The sequence below is a fragment of the Gorilla gorilla genome, chromosome 7 (assembly GCF_029281585.2).
Source record: "Gorilla gorilla gorilla isolate KB3781 chromosome 7, NHGRI_mGorGor1-v2.1_pri, whole genome shotgun sequence".
In the NCBI taxonomy this organism is placed as follows: domain Eukaryota; kingdom Metazoa; phylum Chordata; class Mammalia; order Primates; family Hominidae; genus Gorilla; species Gorilla gorilla.
This window is the reverse complement of record NC_073231.2, coordinates 46,340-59,161: the sequence shown is the minus strand read 5'-3', so window position 1 is coordinate 59,161 and position 12,822 is coordinate 46,340.

Genomic DNA, 12,822 nt, shown 5'->3' with positions numbered 1-12,822 from the left:
TAGATATTTCCATATATATGCAGATAGCTGTGTAGATATTTCCATTTTCATGCAGATAGCGGTATAGATATTTCCATGTTCAAACAGATAGCTGTGTAGATATTTCCATGTTCATACAGATAGCGGTGTAGATATTTCCATGTTTATACAGATGGCTGTGTAGATATATCCATGTTCATACAGATGGCGGTGTAGATATTTCCATGTTCATACTGATAGCGGTGTAGATATTTCCATGTTCATCAAGATGGCTGTGTAGATATATCCATGGTCATAAATACAGATGGCAGAGAAGATATTTCCATGTTCATACAGATAGCGGTGTAAATATTTCCATGTTCATACAGATAGCGGTGTAGATATTTCCATGTTCATCCAGATGGCTGTGTAGATATATCCATGTTCATACAGATGGCGGAGAAGATATTTCCATGTTCATACAGATAGCGGTGTAGATATTTCCATGTCCATACAGATAGCGGTGTAGATATTTCCATGTTCTTACAGATAGCGGTGTAGATATTTCCATGTTCGTAGAGATAGCGGTGTAGATATTTCCATGTTCATCCAGATGGCTGTGTAGATATATCCATGTTCATACAGATGGCGGTGAAGATATTTCCATGTTCATACAGATAGCGGTGTAGATATTTCCATGTTCATACAGATAGCGCTGTATGTATTTCCATGTTCATACAGATAGCGGTGTAGATATTTCCATATTCATCCAGATTGCTTTGTAGATATTTCCATGTTCATGCAGATAGCGATGTAGATATTTCCATGTTCATTCAGATAGCGGTGTAGATATTTCCATGTTCATCCGGATGGCTGTGTAGATATATCCATGTTCATACAGATGGCATTGAAGATATTTCCATGTTCATACAGATAGCGGTGTAGATATTTCCATGTTCATACAGATAGCCGTGTAGATATTGCCATGTTCATACCGATAGCGGTGCTGATACTTCCATGTTTATACAGGTAGCGGTGTACATATTTCCGTGTTTATACAGATAGCGGTGTAGATATTTCCATGTTCATACAGATAGCGGTGTAGATATTTCCATCTTTATACAGATAGCAGTGTAGATATCTCCTTCTTAATACAGATGGCTGTGTAGTCATTTATATGTTCATACAGATGGCGGTGCAGATATTTCCATGTTCATACAGATGGCGGTGTAGATATTTCCATGTTTATAGAGATAGCATTGTAGTTATTTCCAAGTGTAAAGAGATAGCTGTGTAGATATTTCCATATATATGCAGATAGCTGTGTAGATATTTCCATTTTCATGCAGATAGCGGTATAGATATTTCCATGTTCAAACAGATAGCTGTGTAGATATTTCCATGTTCATACAGATAGCGGTGTAGATATTTCCATGTTTATACAGATGGCTGTGTAGATATATCCATGTTCATACAAATGGCGGTGTGGATATTTTCATGTTCATACTGATAGCGGTGTAGATATTTCCATGTTCATCAAGATGGCTGTGTAGATATATCCATGTTCATAAATACAGATGGCAGAGAAGATATTTCCATGTTCATACAGATAGCGGTGTAAATATTTCCATGTTTATACAGATAGCGGTGAAGTTGTATGCATGTTTACACAGATAGCGGTGTAGATATTTCCATGTTCATACAGATAGTGGTGTAGATATTTCCATGTTCATCCAGATGGCTGTGTAGACATATCCATGTTCATTCAGATGGCGGTGAAGATATTTCCATGTTGATACAAATAGCGGTGTAGACATTTCCATGTTCATACAGATAGCGGTGTAGATATTTCCATGTTCATACAGATGGCTGTGTAGATATATCCATGTTCATACAGATGGCGGTGAAGATATTTCCATGTTCACAGAGATGGCGGTGTAGATATTTCCATATTCATTCCGATAGCGGTGCTGATATTTCCATGTTTATACAGGTAGCGGTGTAGATATTTCCATGTTTATACAGATAGCGGTGTAGATATTTACATGTTTATACACATAGCGGTGTAGATATTTCCATGTTCATACAGATAGCGGTGTAGATATCTCCATCTTAATACAGATGGCGGTGTAGATATTTATATGTTCATACAGACGGCAGTGCAGTTGTTTCCATGTTCATACAGATGGCGGTGTAGTTATTTCCAAATTCATACAGATAGCGGTGTAGTTATTTCCATGTGTAAAGAGATAGCTGTGTAGATATTTCCATGTATATGCAGATAGCTGTGTAGATATTTCCATTTTCATGCAGATAGCGGTGTATATATTTCCCTGTTCAAACAGTTAGCGGTGTAGATATTTCCATGTTCATAAAGATAGCTGTGTAGATATTTCCATGTTTATACAGATAGCGGTGAAGGTGTATGCATGTTTACACAGATAGCGGTGTAGATATTTCCATGTTCATACTGATAGCGGTGTAGATATTTCCATGTTCATCCAGATGGCTGTGTAGATATATCCATGTTCATACAGATGGCGGTGAAGTTATTTCCATGTTCATACAGATAGAGGTGTAGTTTTTTCCATGTGTAAAGAGATAGCTGTGTAGATATTTCCATGTATATGCAGATAGCTGTGTAGATATTTCCATTTTCATGCAGATAGCGGTTTAGATATTTCCATGTTCAAACAGATAGCGGTGTAGATATTTCCATGTTCATAGAGATAGCGGTGTAAATATTTCCATGTTTATACAGATAGCGGTGAAGATGTATGCATGTTTACACAGATAGCGGTGTAGATATTTCCATGTTCATAGAGATAGCGGTGTAGATATTTCCATGTTCATCTAGATGGCTGTGTAGATATATCCATGTTCATACAGATGGCGGTGAAGATATTTCCATGTTCATACAGATAGCGGTGTATATATTTCCATGTTCATACAGATAGCGGTGTGGATATGTCCATGTTCATACAGACAGCGGTGTTGATATTTCCATGTTCATCCAGATGGCTGTGTAGATATATCTATGTTCATACAGATGGTGGTGAAGATATTTCCATGTTCATACAGATATCTGTGTAGATATTTCCATGTTCATACAGATAGCGGTGAAGGTATTTCCATGTTCATACAGATAGCGGTGCTGATATTTCCATGTTTATACATGTAGCGGTGTAGATATTTCCATGTTTATACAGATAGCGGTGTAGATATTTCCATGTTTATACAGATAGCGGTGTAGATATATCCATGTTTATAGAGATAGCGGTGTAGATATCTCCTTCTTAATACAGATGGCCGTGTGGATATTTATATGTTCATACAGATGGCGGTGCGGATATTTCCATGTTCATACAGATGGTGGTGTATATATTTCCATGTTCTTACAGATAGCGGTGTAGTTATTTCCATGTGTAAAGAGATAGCTGTGTAGATATTTCCATGTATATGCAGATAGCTGTGTAGATATTTCCAATTTCATGCTCATAGCGGTGTAGATATTTCCATGTTCAAACAGATAGCGGTGTAGATATTTCCATGTTCATACTGATAGCGGTGTAGATATTTCCATGTTTATACAGACAGCGGTGAGGATGTATGCATGTTTACACAGATAGCGGTGTAGATATTTCCATGTTGATACAGATAGCGGTGAAGATGTATGCATGTTTACACAGATAGCGGTGTAGATATTTCCATGTTCACACAGATATCGGTGTAGATATTTCCATGTTCATACAGATAGCGGTGTAGATATTTCCATGTTCATACAGATAGCGGTGTAGATATTTCCATGTATATGCCGATAGCTGTGTAGATATTTCCATTTTCATGCAGATAGTGGTGTAGATATTTCCATGTTCAAACAGATAGCGGTGTAGATATTTCCATGTTCATTCACATAGCGGTGTAGATATTTCCATGTTCAAACAGATAGCGGTGTAGATATTTCCATGTTCATTCACATAGCGGTGTAGATATTTCCATGTTTATACAGATAGAGGTGAAGATGTATGCATGTTTACACAGATAGCGGTGTAGATATTTCCATGTTCATACCGATAGCGGTGTAGATATTTCCATGTTCATCCAGATGGCTGTGTAGACATATCCATGTTCATACAGATGGCGGTGAATATATTTCCATGTTCATACGGATAGCGGTGTAGATATTTCCATATTCATACAGATAGCGGTGTCGATATTTCCATGTTAATACAGATGGCTGTGTAGATATATCCATGTTCATACAGATGGCGGTGAAGATATTTCCATGTTCATACAGATGGCGGTGTAGATATTTCCATGTTCATTCCGATAGCGGTGCTGATATTTCCATGTTTATACAGGTAGCGGTGTAGATATTTCCATATTTATACAGATACCGGTGTAGATATTTCCGTGTTTATACACATAGCGGTGTAGATATTTCCATGTTTATACAGATAGCGGTGTAGATATCTCCATCTTAATACAGATGGCGGTGTAGATATTTATATGTTCACACAGATGGCGGTGCAGATATTTCCATGTTCATACAAATGGCGGTGTAGATATTTCCATATTCATACAGATAGCGGTGTAGTTATTTCCATGTGTAAAGAGATAGCTGTGTAGATATTTCCATGTATATGTAGATAGCAGTGTCGATATTTCCATTTTCATGCAGATAGCGGTGTAGATATTTCCATGTTCATCCAGATGGCTGTGTAGATATATCCATGTTCATACAGATGGCGGTGAAGATATTTCCATGTTCATACAGATAGCGGTGTAGATATTTCCATGTTCATAGAGATAGCGTTGTAGATACTTCCATGTTCATACCGATAGCGGTGCTGATACTTCCATGTTTTTACAGGTAGCGGTGTACATATTTCCGTGTTTATACCGATAGCGGTGTAGATATTTCCATGTTGATACAGATAGCGGTGTCGATATTTCCATGTTTATACAGATAGCGGTGTAGATATCTCCTTCTTAATACAGATGGCGGTGTAGATATTTATATGTTCATAAAGATGGCGGTGCAGATATTTCCATGTTCATACAGATGGCAGTGTAGATATTTCCATGTTTATAGAGATAGCGGTGTAGTTATTTCCATGTGCAAAGAGATAGCTGTGTAGATATATCCATGTATATGCAGATAGCTGTGTAGATATTTCCATTTTCATGCAGATAGCGGTGTAGATACTTCCATGTTCAAACAGATAGCGGTGTAGATATTTCCATGTTCATACAGATAGCGGTGTAGATATTTCCATGTTTATACTGATGGCGGTGAAGGTGTATGCATGTTTACACAGATAGCGGTGTAGATATTTCCATGTTCGTACAGATAGCCGTGTAGATATTTCCATGTTCATCCAGACGGCTGTGTAGACATATCCATGTTCATACAGATGGCGGTGAAGATATTTCCATGTTCACACAGATGGCGGTGTAGATATTTCCATGTTCTTACAGATAGCGGTGCTGATATTTCCATGTTTATACAGGTTGCGGTGTAGATATTTCCATGTTTACAGATAGCGGTGTAGATATTTCCATGTTTATAAACATAGCGGTGTAGATATTTCCATGTTTATACAGATAGCGGTGTAGATATTTCCGTGTTTATGCAGATAGTGGTGTAGATATCTCCATCTTAATACAGATGGCGGTGTAGATATTTATATGTTCATACAGATGGCGGTGCAGATATTTCCATGTTCATACAGATGGCAGTGTAGATATTTCCATGTTGATACAGATAGCGGTGTAGTTATTTCCATGTGTAAAGAGATAGCTGTGTAGATATTTCCATGTATATGCAGATAGCTGTGTAGGTATTTCCATTTTCATGCAGATAGCGGTGTATATATTTCCCTGTTCAAACAGTTAGCGGTGTAGATATTTCCATGTTCATAGAGATAGCGGTGTAGATATTTCCATGTTTATACAGATAGCAGTGAAGATGTATGCATGTTTACACAGATAGCGGTGTAGATATTTCCATGTTCATCCAGATAGCTGTGTAGATATATCCATGTTCATACAGATAGCGGTGTAGATATTTCCATGTTCATACAGATAGCGGTGCAGATATTTCCATGCTCATCCAGATGGCTGTGTAGATATATCCATGTTCATGCAGATGGCGGTGAAGATATTTCCTTGTTCATACAGATAGCGGTGTAGATATTTCCATGTTCATACAGATAGCGGTGTGGATATTTCCATGTTCATACAGATAGCGGTGTATTTATTTCCATGTTCATACAGATAGCGTTGTAGATATTTCCATTTTCATGCAGATAGAGGTGTATATATTTCCCTGTTCAAACAGTTAGCGGTGTAGATATTTCCATGTTCATAAAGATAGCGGTGTAGATATTTCCATGTTTATACAGATAGCGGTGAAAATGTATGCATGTTTACACAGATAGCGGTGTAGATATTTCCATGTTCATCCAGATGGCTGTGTAGACATATCCATGTTCATACAGATGGCTGTGTAGATATATCCATGTTCATACAGATGGCGGTGAAGATATTTCCATGTTCATACAGATAGCGGTGTAGATATTTCCATGTTCATACAGATAGCGGTGTGGATATTTCCATGTTCATACAGACAACGGTGTTGATATTTCCATGTTCATCCAGATGGCTGTGTAGATATATCTATGTTCATACAGATGGTGGTGAAGATATTTCCATGTTCATACAGATATCGGTGTAGATATTTCCATGTTCATACAGATAGCGGTGAAGGTATTTCCATGTTCATACAGATAGCGGTGCTGATATTTCCATGTTTATACAGGTAGCGTTGTAGATATTTCCATGTTTATACAGATAGCGGTGTAGATATTTCCATGTTTATACAGATAGCGGTGTAGATATATCCATGTTTATAGAGATAGCGGTGTAGATATCTCCTTCTTAATACAGATGGCCGTGTGGATATTTATATGTTCATACAGATGGCGGTGCGGATATTTCCATGTTCATACACATGGTGGTGTAGATATTTCCATGTTCATACAGATATCGGTGTAGTTATTTCCATGTGTAAAGAGATAGTTGTGTAGATATTTCCATTTTCATGCACATAGCGGTGTAGATATTTCCATGTACAGATAGCGGTGTGGATATTTCCATGTTCATACAGATAGCGGTGTAGATATTTCCATGTTTATACAGACAGCGGTGAGGATGTATGCACGTTTACACAGATAGCGGTGTAGACATTTCCATGTTGATACAGATAGCGGTGAAGGTGTATGCATGTTTACACAGATAGAGGTGTAGATATTTCCATGTTCACACAGATAGCGGTGTAGATATTTCCATGTTCATCCAGATGGCTGTGTAGATATATCCATGTTCATAAAGATGGCGGTGAAGATATTTCCATGTTCATACAGATAGCGGTGTAGATATTTCCATGTTCATACAGATAGCGGTGTAGATATTTCCATGTATATGCAGATAGCTGTGTAGATATTTCCATTTTCATGCAGATAGTGGTGTAGATAATTCCATGTTCAAACAGATAGCGGTGTAGATATTTCCATGTTCATTCACATAGCGGTGTAGATATTTCCATGTTCAAACAGATAGCGGTGTAGAAATTTCCATGTTCATTCACATAGCGGTGTAGATATTTCCATGTTTATACAGATAGCGGTGAAGACGTATGCATGTTTACACAGATAGCGGTGTAGATATTTCCATGTTCATACCGATAGCGGTGTAGATATTTCCATGTTCATCCAGATGGCTGTGTAGACATATCCATGTTCATACAGATGGCGGTGAAGATATTTCCATGTTCATACAGATAGCGGTGTAGATATTTCCATGTTCATACAGATGGCTGTGTAGATATATCCATGTTCATACAGATGGCGGTGAAGATATTTCCATGTTCATACAGATGGCGATGTAGATATTTCCATGTTCATTCCGATAGCGGTGCTGATATTTCCATGTTTATACAGGTAGCGGTGTAGATATTTCCATATTTATACAGATACCGGTGTAGATATTTCCATGTTTATACACATAGCGGTGTAGATATTTCCATGTTTATACATATAGCGGTGTAGATATCTCCATCTTAATACAGATGGCGGTGTAGATATTTATATGTTCATACAGATGGCGGTGCAGATATTTCCATGTTCATACAAATGGCGGTGTAGATATTTCCATGTTTATACAGATAGCGGTGAAGATGTATGCAAGTTTACACAGATATCGGTGTAGATATTTCCATGTTCATACACATAGTGGTGCAGATATTTCCGTGTTCATCCAGATGGCTGTGTAGATATATACATGTTCAAACAGATAGCGATGTAGATATTTCCATGTTCATACAGATACTGCTGTAAATATTTCCATGTTTATACAGATAGCGGTGTAGCTATTTCCAAGTTCATACAAATAGCGGTGTAGATATTTCCATGTTCCTACAGATAGCGGTGTAGATATTTCCATGTTCAGACAGATAGCGGTGCTTTTATTTCCATGTTTATACAGGTAGCGGTGTAGATATTTCCATGTTTATACAGATAGCGGTGTAGATATTTCCATGTTTATACAGATAGCGGTGTAGATATTTCCATGTTCAACCAGATGGCTGTGTAGATATATCCATGTTCATACAGATGGCGGTGAAGATATTTCCATGTTCATACAGATAGTGTTGTAGATATTTCCATGTTCATACAGATAGCGGTGTAGCTATTTCCATGTTCATACAGATAGCGGTGTAGCTATTTCCATGTTCATACAAATAGCGGTGTAGATATTTCCATGTTCGTACAGATAGCGGTGTAGATATTTCCATGTTCACACAGGTAGCGGTGCTTATACTTCCATGTTTATACAGGTAGCAGTGTAGATATTTCCATGTTTATACAGATAGCGGTGTAGATATTTCCATGTTTATCCAGATGGCTGTGTAGATATATCCATGTTGTTACAGATGGCGGTGAAGATATTTCCATGTTCATACAGATAGTGGTGTAGATATTTCCATGTTCATACAGATAGCGGTGTAGCTATTTCCATGTTCATACAGATAGCGGTGTAGATATTTCCATGTTTATACAGATAGCGGTGAAGATGTATGCATGTTTACACAGATAGCGGTGTAGATATTTCCATGTTCATACAGACAGCGGTGTAGATATTTCCATGTTCATACAGATAGCCGTGTAGATATTGCCATGTTCACCCAGATGGCTGTGTAGACATATACATGTTCATATAGATGGCGGTGAAGATATTTCCATGTTTATACAGATAGCAGTGTAGATATTTCCATATTTATACAGATAGCGGTGTAGATATCTCCATCTTAAAACAGATTGCGGTGTAGATATTTATATGTTCATACAGATGGCCGTGCAGACATTTCCATGTTCATACAGATAGCGGAGTAGTTATTTCCACGTGTAAAGAGATAGCTGTGTAGATATTTCCATGTATATGCTGATAGCTGTGTAGATATTTCCATTTTCATGCAGAGAGCGGTGTAGATATTTCCATGTTCAAACAGATAGCAGTGTAGATATTTCCATGTTTATACAGATAGCGGTGTAGATATTTCCATGTTTATCCAGATGGCTGTGTAGATATATCCATGTTGTTACAGATGGCGGTGAAGATATTTCCATGTTCATACAGATAGTGGTGTAGATATTTCCATGTTCATACAGATAGCGGTGTAGCTATTTCCATGTTCATACAGATAGCGGTGTAGATATTTCCATGTTTATACAGATAGCGGTGAAGATGTATGCATGTTTACACAGATAGCGGTGTAGATATTTCCATGTTCATACAGACAGCGGTGTAGATATTTCCATGTTCATACAGATAGCCGTGTAGATATTGCCATGTTCACCCAGATGGCTGTGTAGACATATACATGTTCATATAGATGGCGGTGAAGATATTTCCATGTTTATACAGATAGCAGTGTAGATATTTCCATATTTATACAGATAGCGGTGTAGATATCTCCATCTTAAAACAGATTGCGGTGTAGATATTTATATGTTCATACAGATGGCCGTGCAGACATTTCCATGTTCATACAGATAGCGGAGTAGTTATTTCCACGTGTAAAGAGATAGCTGTGTAGATATTTCCATGTATATGCTGATAGCTGTGTAGATATTTCCATTTTCATGCAGAGAGCGGTGTAGATATTTCCATGTTCAAACAGATAGCGGTGTAGATATTTCCATGTTCATCTAGATAGCGGTGTAGATATTTCCATGTTCAACCAGATGGCTGTGTAGATATATCCATGTTCATACAGATGGCGGTGAAGATATTTCCATGCTCATACAGATAGTGGTGTAGATATTTCCATGTTCATACAGATAGCGGTGTAGCTATTTCCATGTTCATACAGATAGAGGTGTAGATATTTCCATGTTTATACAGATAGCGGTGTAGATATCTCCATCTTAATACAGATGGCGGTGTAGATATTTATATGTTCATACAGATGGCCAAGCAGATATCTCCATGTTCATACAGATGGCAGTGCTGATATTTCCATGTTCATACAGACGGCGGTGTAGATATTTCCATGTTTATAGAGATAGCGGTGTAGTTATTTCCATGTGTAAAGAGATAGCTGTGTAGATATTTCCATGTATATGCAGATAGCTGTGTAGATATTTCCATTTTCAGGCAGATAGTGGTGTAGATATTTCCATGTTCAAACAGATAGCGGTGTAGATATTTCCATGTTCATACAGATAGTGGTGTAGATATTTCCATGTTTGTACAGATAGCGGTGAAGTTGTATGCATGTTTACACAGATAGCGGTGTAGATATTTCCATGTTCATACAGATAGCGGTGTAGATATTTCCATGATCATCCAGATGGCTGTGTAGATATATCCATGTTCATACAGATGGCGGTGCTGATTTTTCCATGTTTATACAGGTAGCGGTGTATATATTTCCATGTTTATACAGATAGCGGTGAAGATGTATGCATGTTTACACTGATAGCGGTGTAGATATTTCCATGTTCATCCTGATGGCTGTGCTGATATATCCATGTTCATAGAGATAGCCGTGTAGATATGTCCATTTTCATACAGATAGTGGTGTAGATATTTCCATGTTCATACAGATAGCTGTGTAGTTATTTCCATGTTCATGCAGATAGCGGTGTAGGTATGTCCATGTTCATCCAGATGGCTGTGTAGATACATCCATGCTCATACAGATGGCGGTGAAGATATTTCCATGTTTATACAGATAGCGGTGTAGATATTTCCATGTTCATACAGATAGTGGTGTAGGTATTTCCATGTTCATACAGATAGCAGTGTAGCTATTTCCATGTTCATACAGATAGCGGTGTAGTTATTTCCATGTTCATCCAGATTGCTGTGTAGATATATTCATGTTCATACAGATGGCGGTCAAGATAATTCCATGTTCATACAGATAGTGGTGTAGATATTTCCATGTTCATCCAGATGGCTGTGTAGATATATCCATGTTCATACAGATGGCGGTGTAGATATTTCCATGTTCATACAGATAGCGGTGTAGTTATTTCCATGTGTAAGGGGATAGCTGTGTAGATATTTCCATGTATGTGCAGATAGCTGTGTAGATATTTCCATTTTCGTGCAGATAGCGGTGTAGATATTTCCAGGTTCAAACAGATAGCGGTGTAGATACTTCCATGTTCATCCAGATAGCGGTGTAGATATTTCCATGTTCATACAGATAGCGATGTAGACATTTCCATGTTCATACAGATAGCGGTGCTTATATTTCCATGTTTATACAGGCAGCGGTGTAGATATTTCCATGTTTATACAGATAGCGGTGTAGATATTTCCAACTTTATACAGAAAGCGGTGTAGATATCTCCATCTTAATGCAGTTGGCGGTGGAGATATTTATGTGTTCATGAAGATGGCGGAGCAGATATTTCCATGTTCATACAGATGGCGGTGTAGATATTTCCATGCTTATAGAGATAGTGGTGTAGTTATTTCCATGTGTAAAGAGATAGCTTTGTATATATTTCCATGTATATGCAGATAGCTGTGTAGATATTTCCATTTTCATGCATATAGCGGTGTAGATATTTCCATGTTCAAACAGATAGCGGTGTAGGTATTTCCATGTTCATACAGATAGCGGTGTAGATATTTCCATGTTTATACAGATGGCGGTGAAGATGTATGCATGTTTACACAGATAGCGGTTTAGATGTTTCCATGTTCATACAGATAGCGGTGTAGATATTTCCATGTTCATCCAGACGGCTGTGTAGACATATCCATGTTCATACAGATGGCGGTGAAGATATTTCCATGTTCATAAAGATGGCGGTGTAGATATTTCCATGTTCATACAGATAGCGGTGCTGATATTTCCATGTTTATACAGGTTGCGGTGTAGATATTTCCATGTTTATACAGATAGCGGTGTAGATATTTCCATGTTTATACACATAGCGGTGTTGATATTTCCATGTTTATACAGATAGCGGTGTAGATATTTCCGTGTTTATGCAAATAGTGCTGTAGATATCTCCATCTTAATACAGATGGCGGTGTAGATATTTATATGTTCATACAGATGGCGGTGCAGATATTTCCATGTTCATACAGATGGCAGTGTAGATATTTCCATGTTGATACAGATAGCGGTGTAGTTATTTCCATGTGTAAAGAGATAGCTGTGTAGATATTTCCATGTATAAGCAGATAGCTGTGTAGATATTTCCATTTTCATGCAGATAGCGGTGTATATATTTCCCTGTTCAAACAGTTAGCGGTGTAGATATTTCCATGTTCATA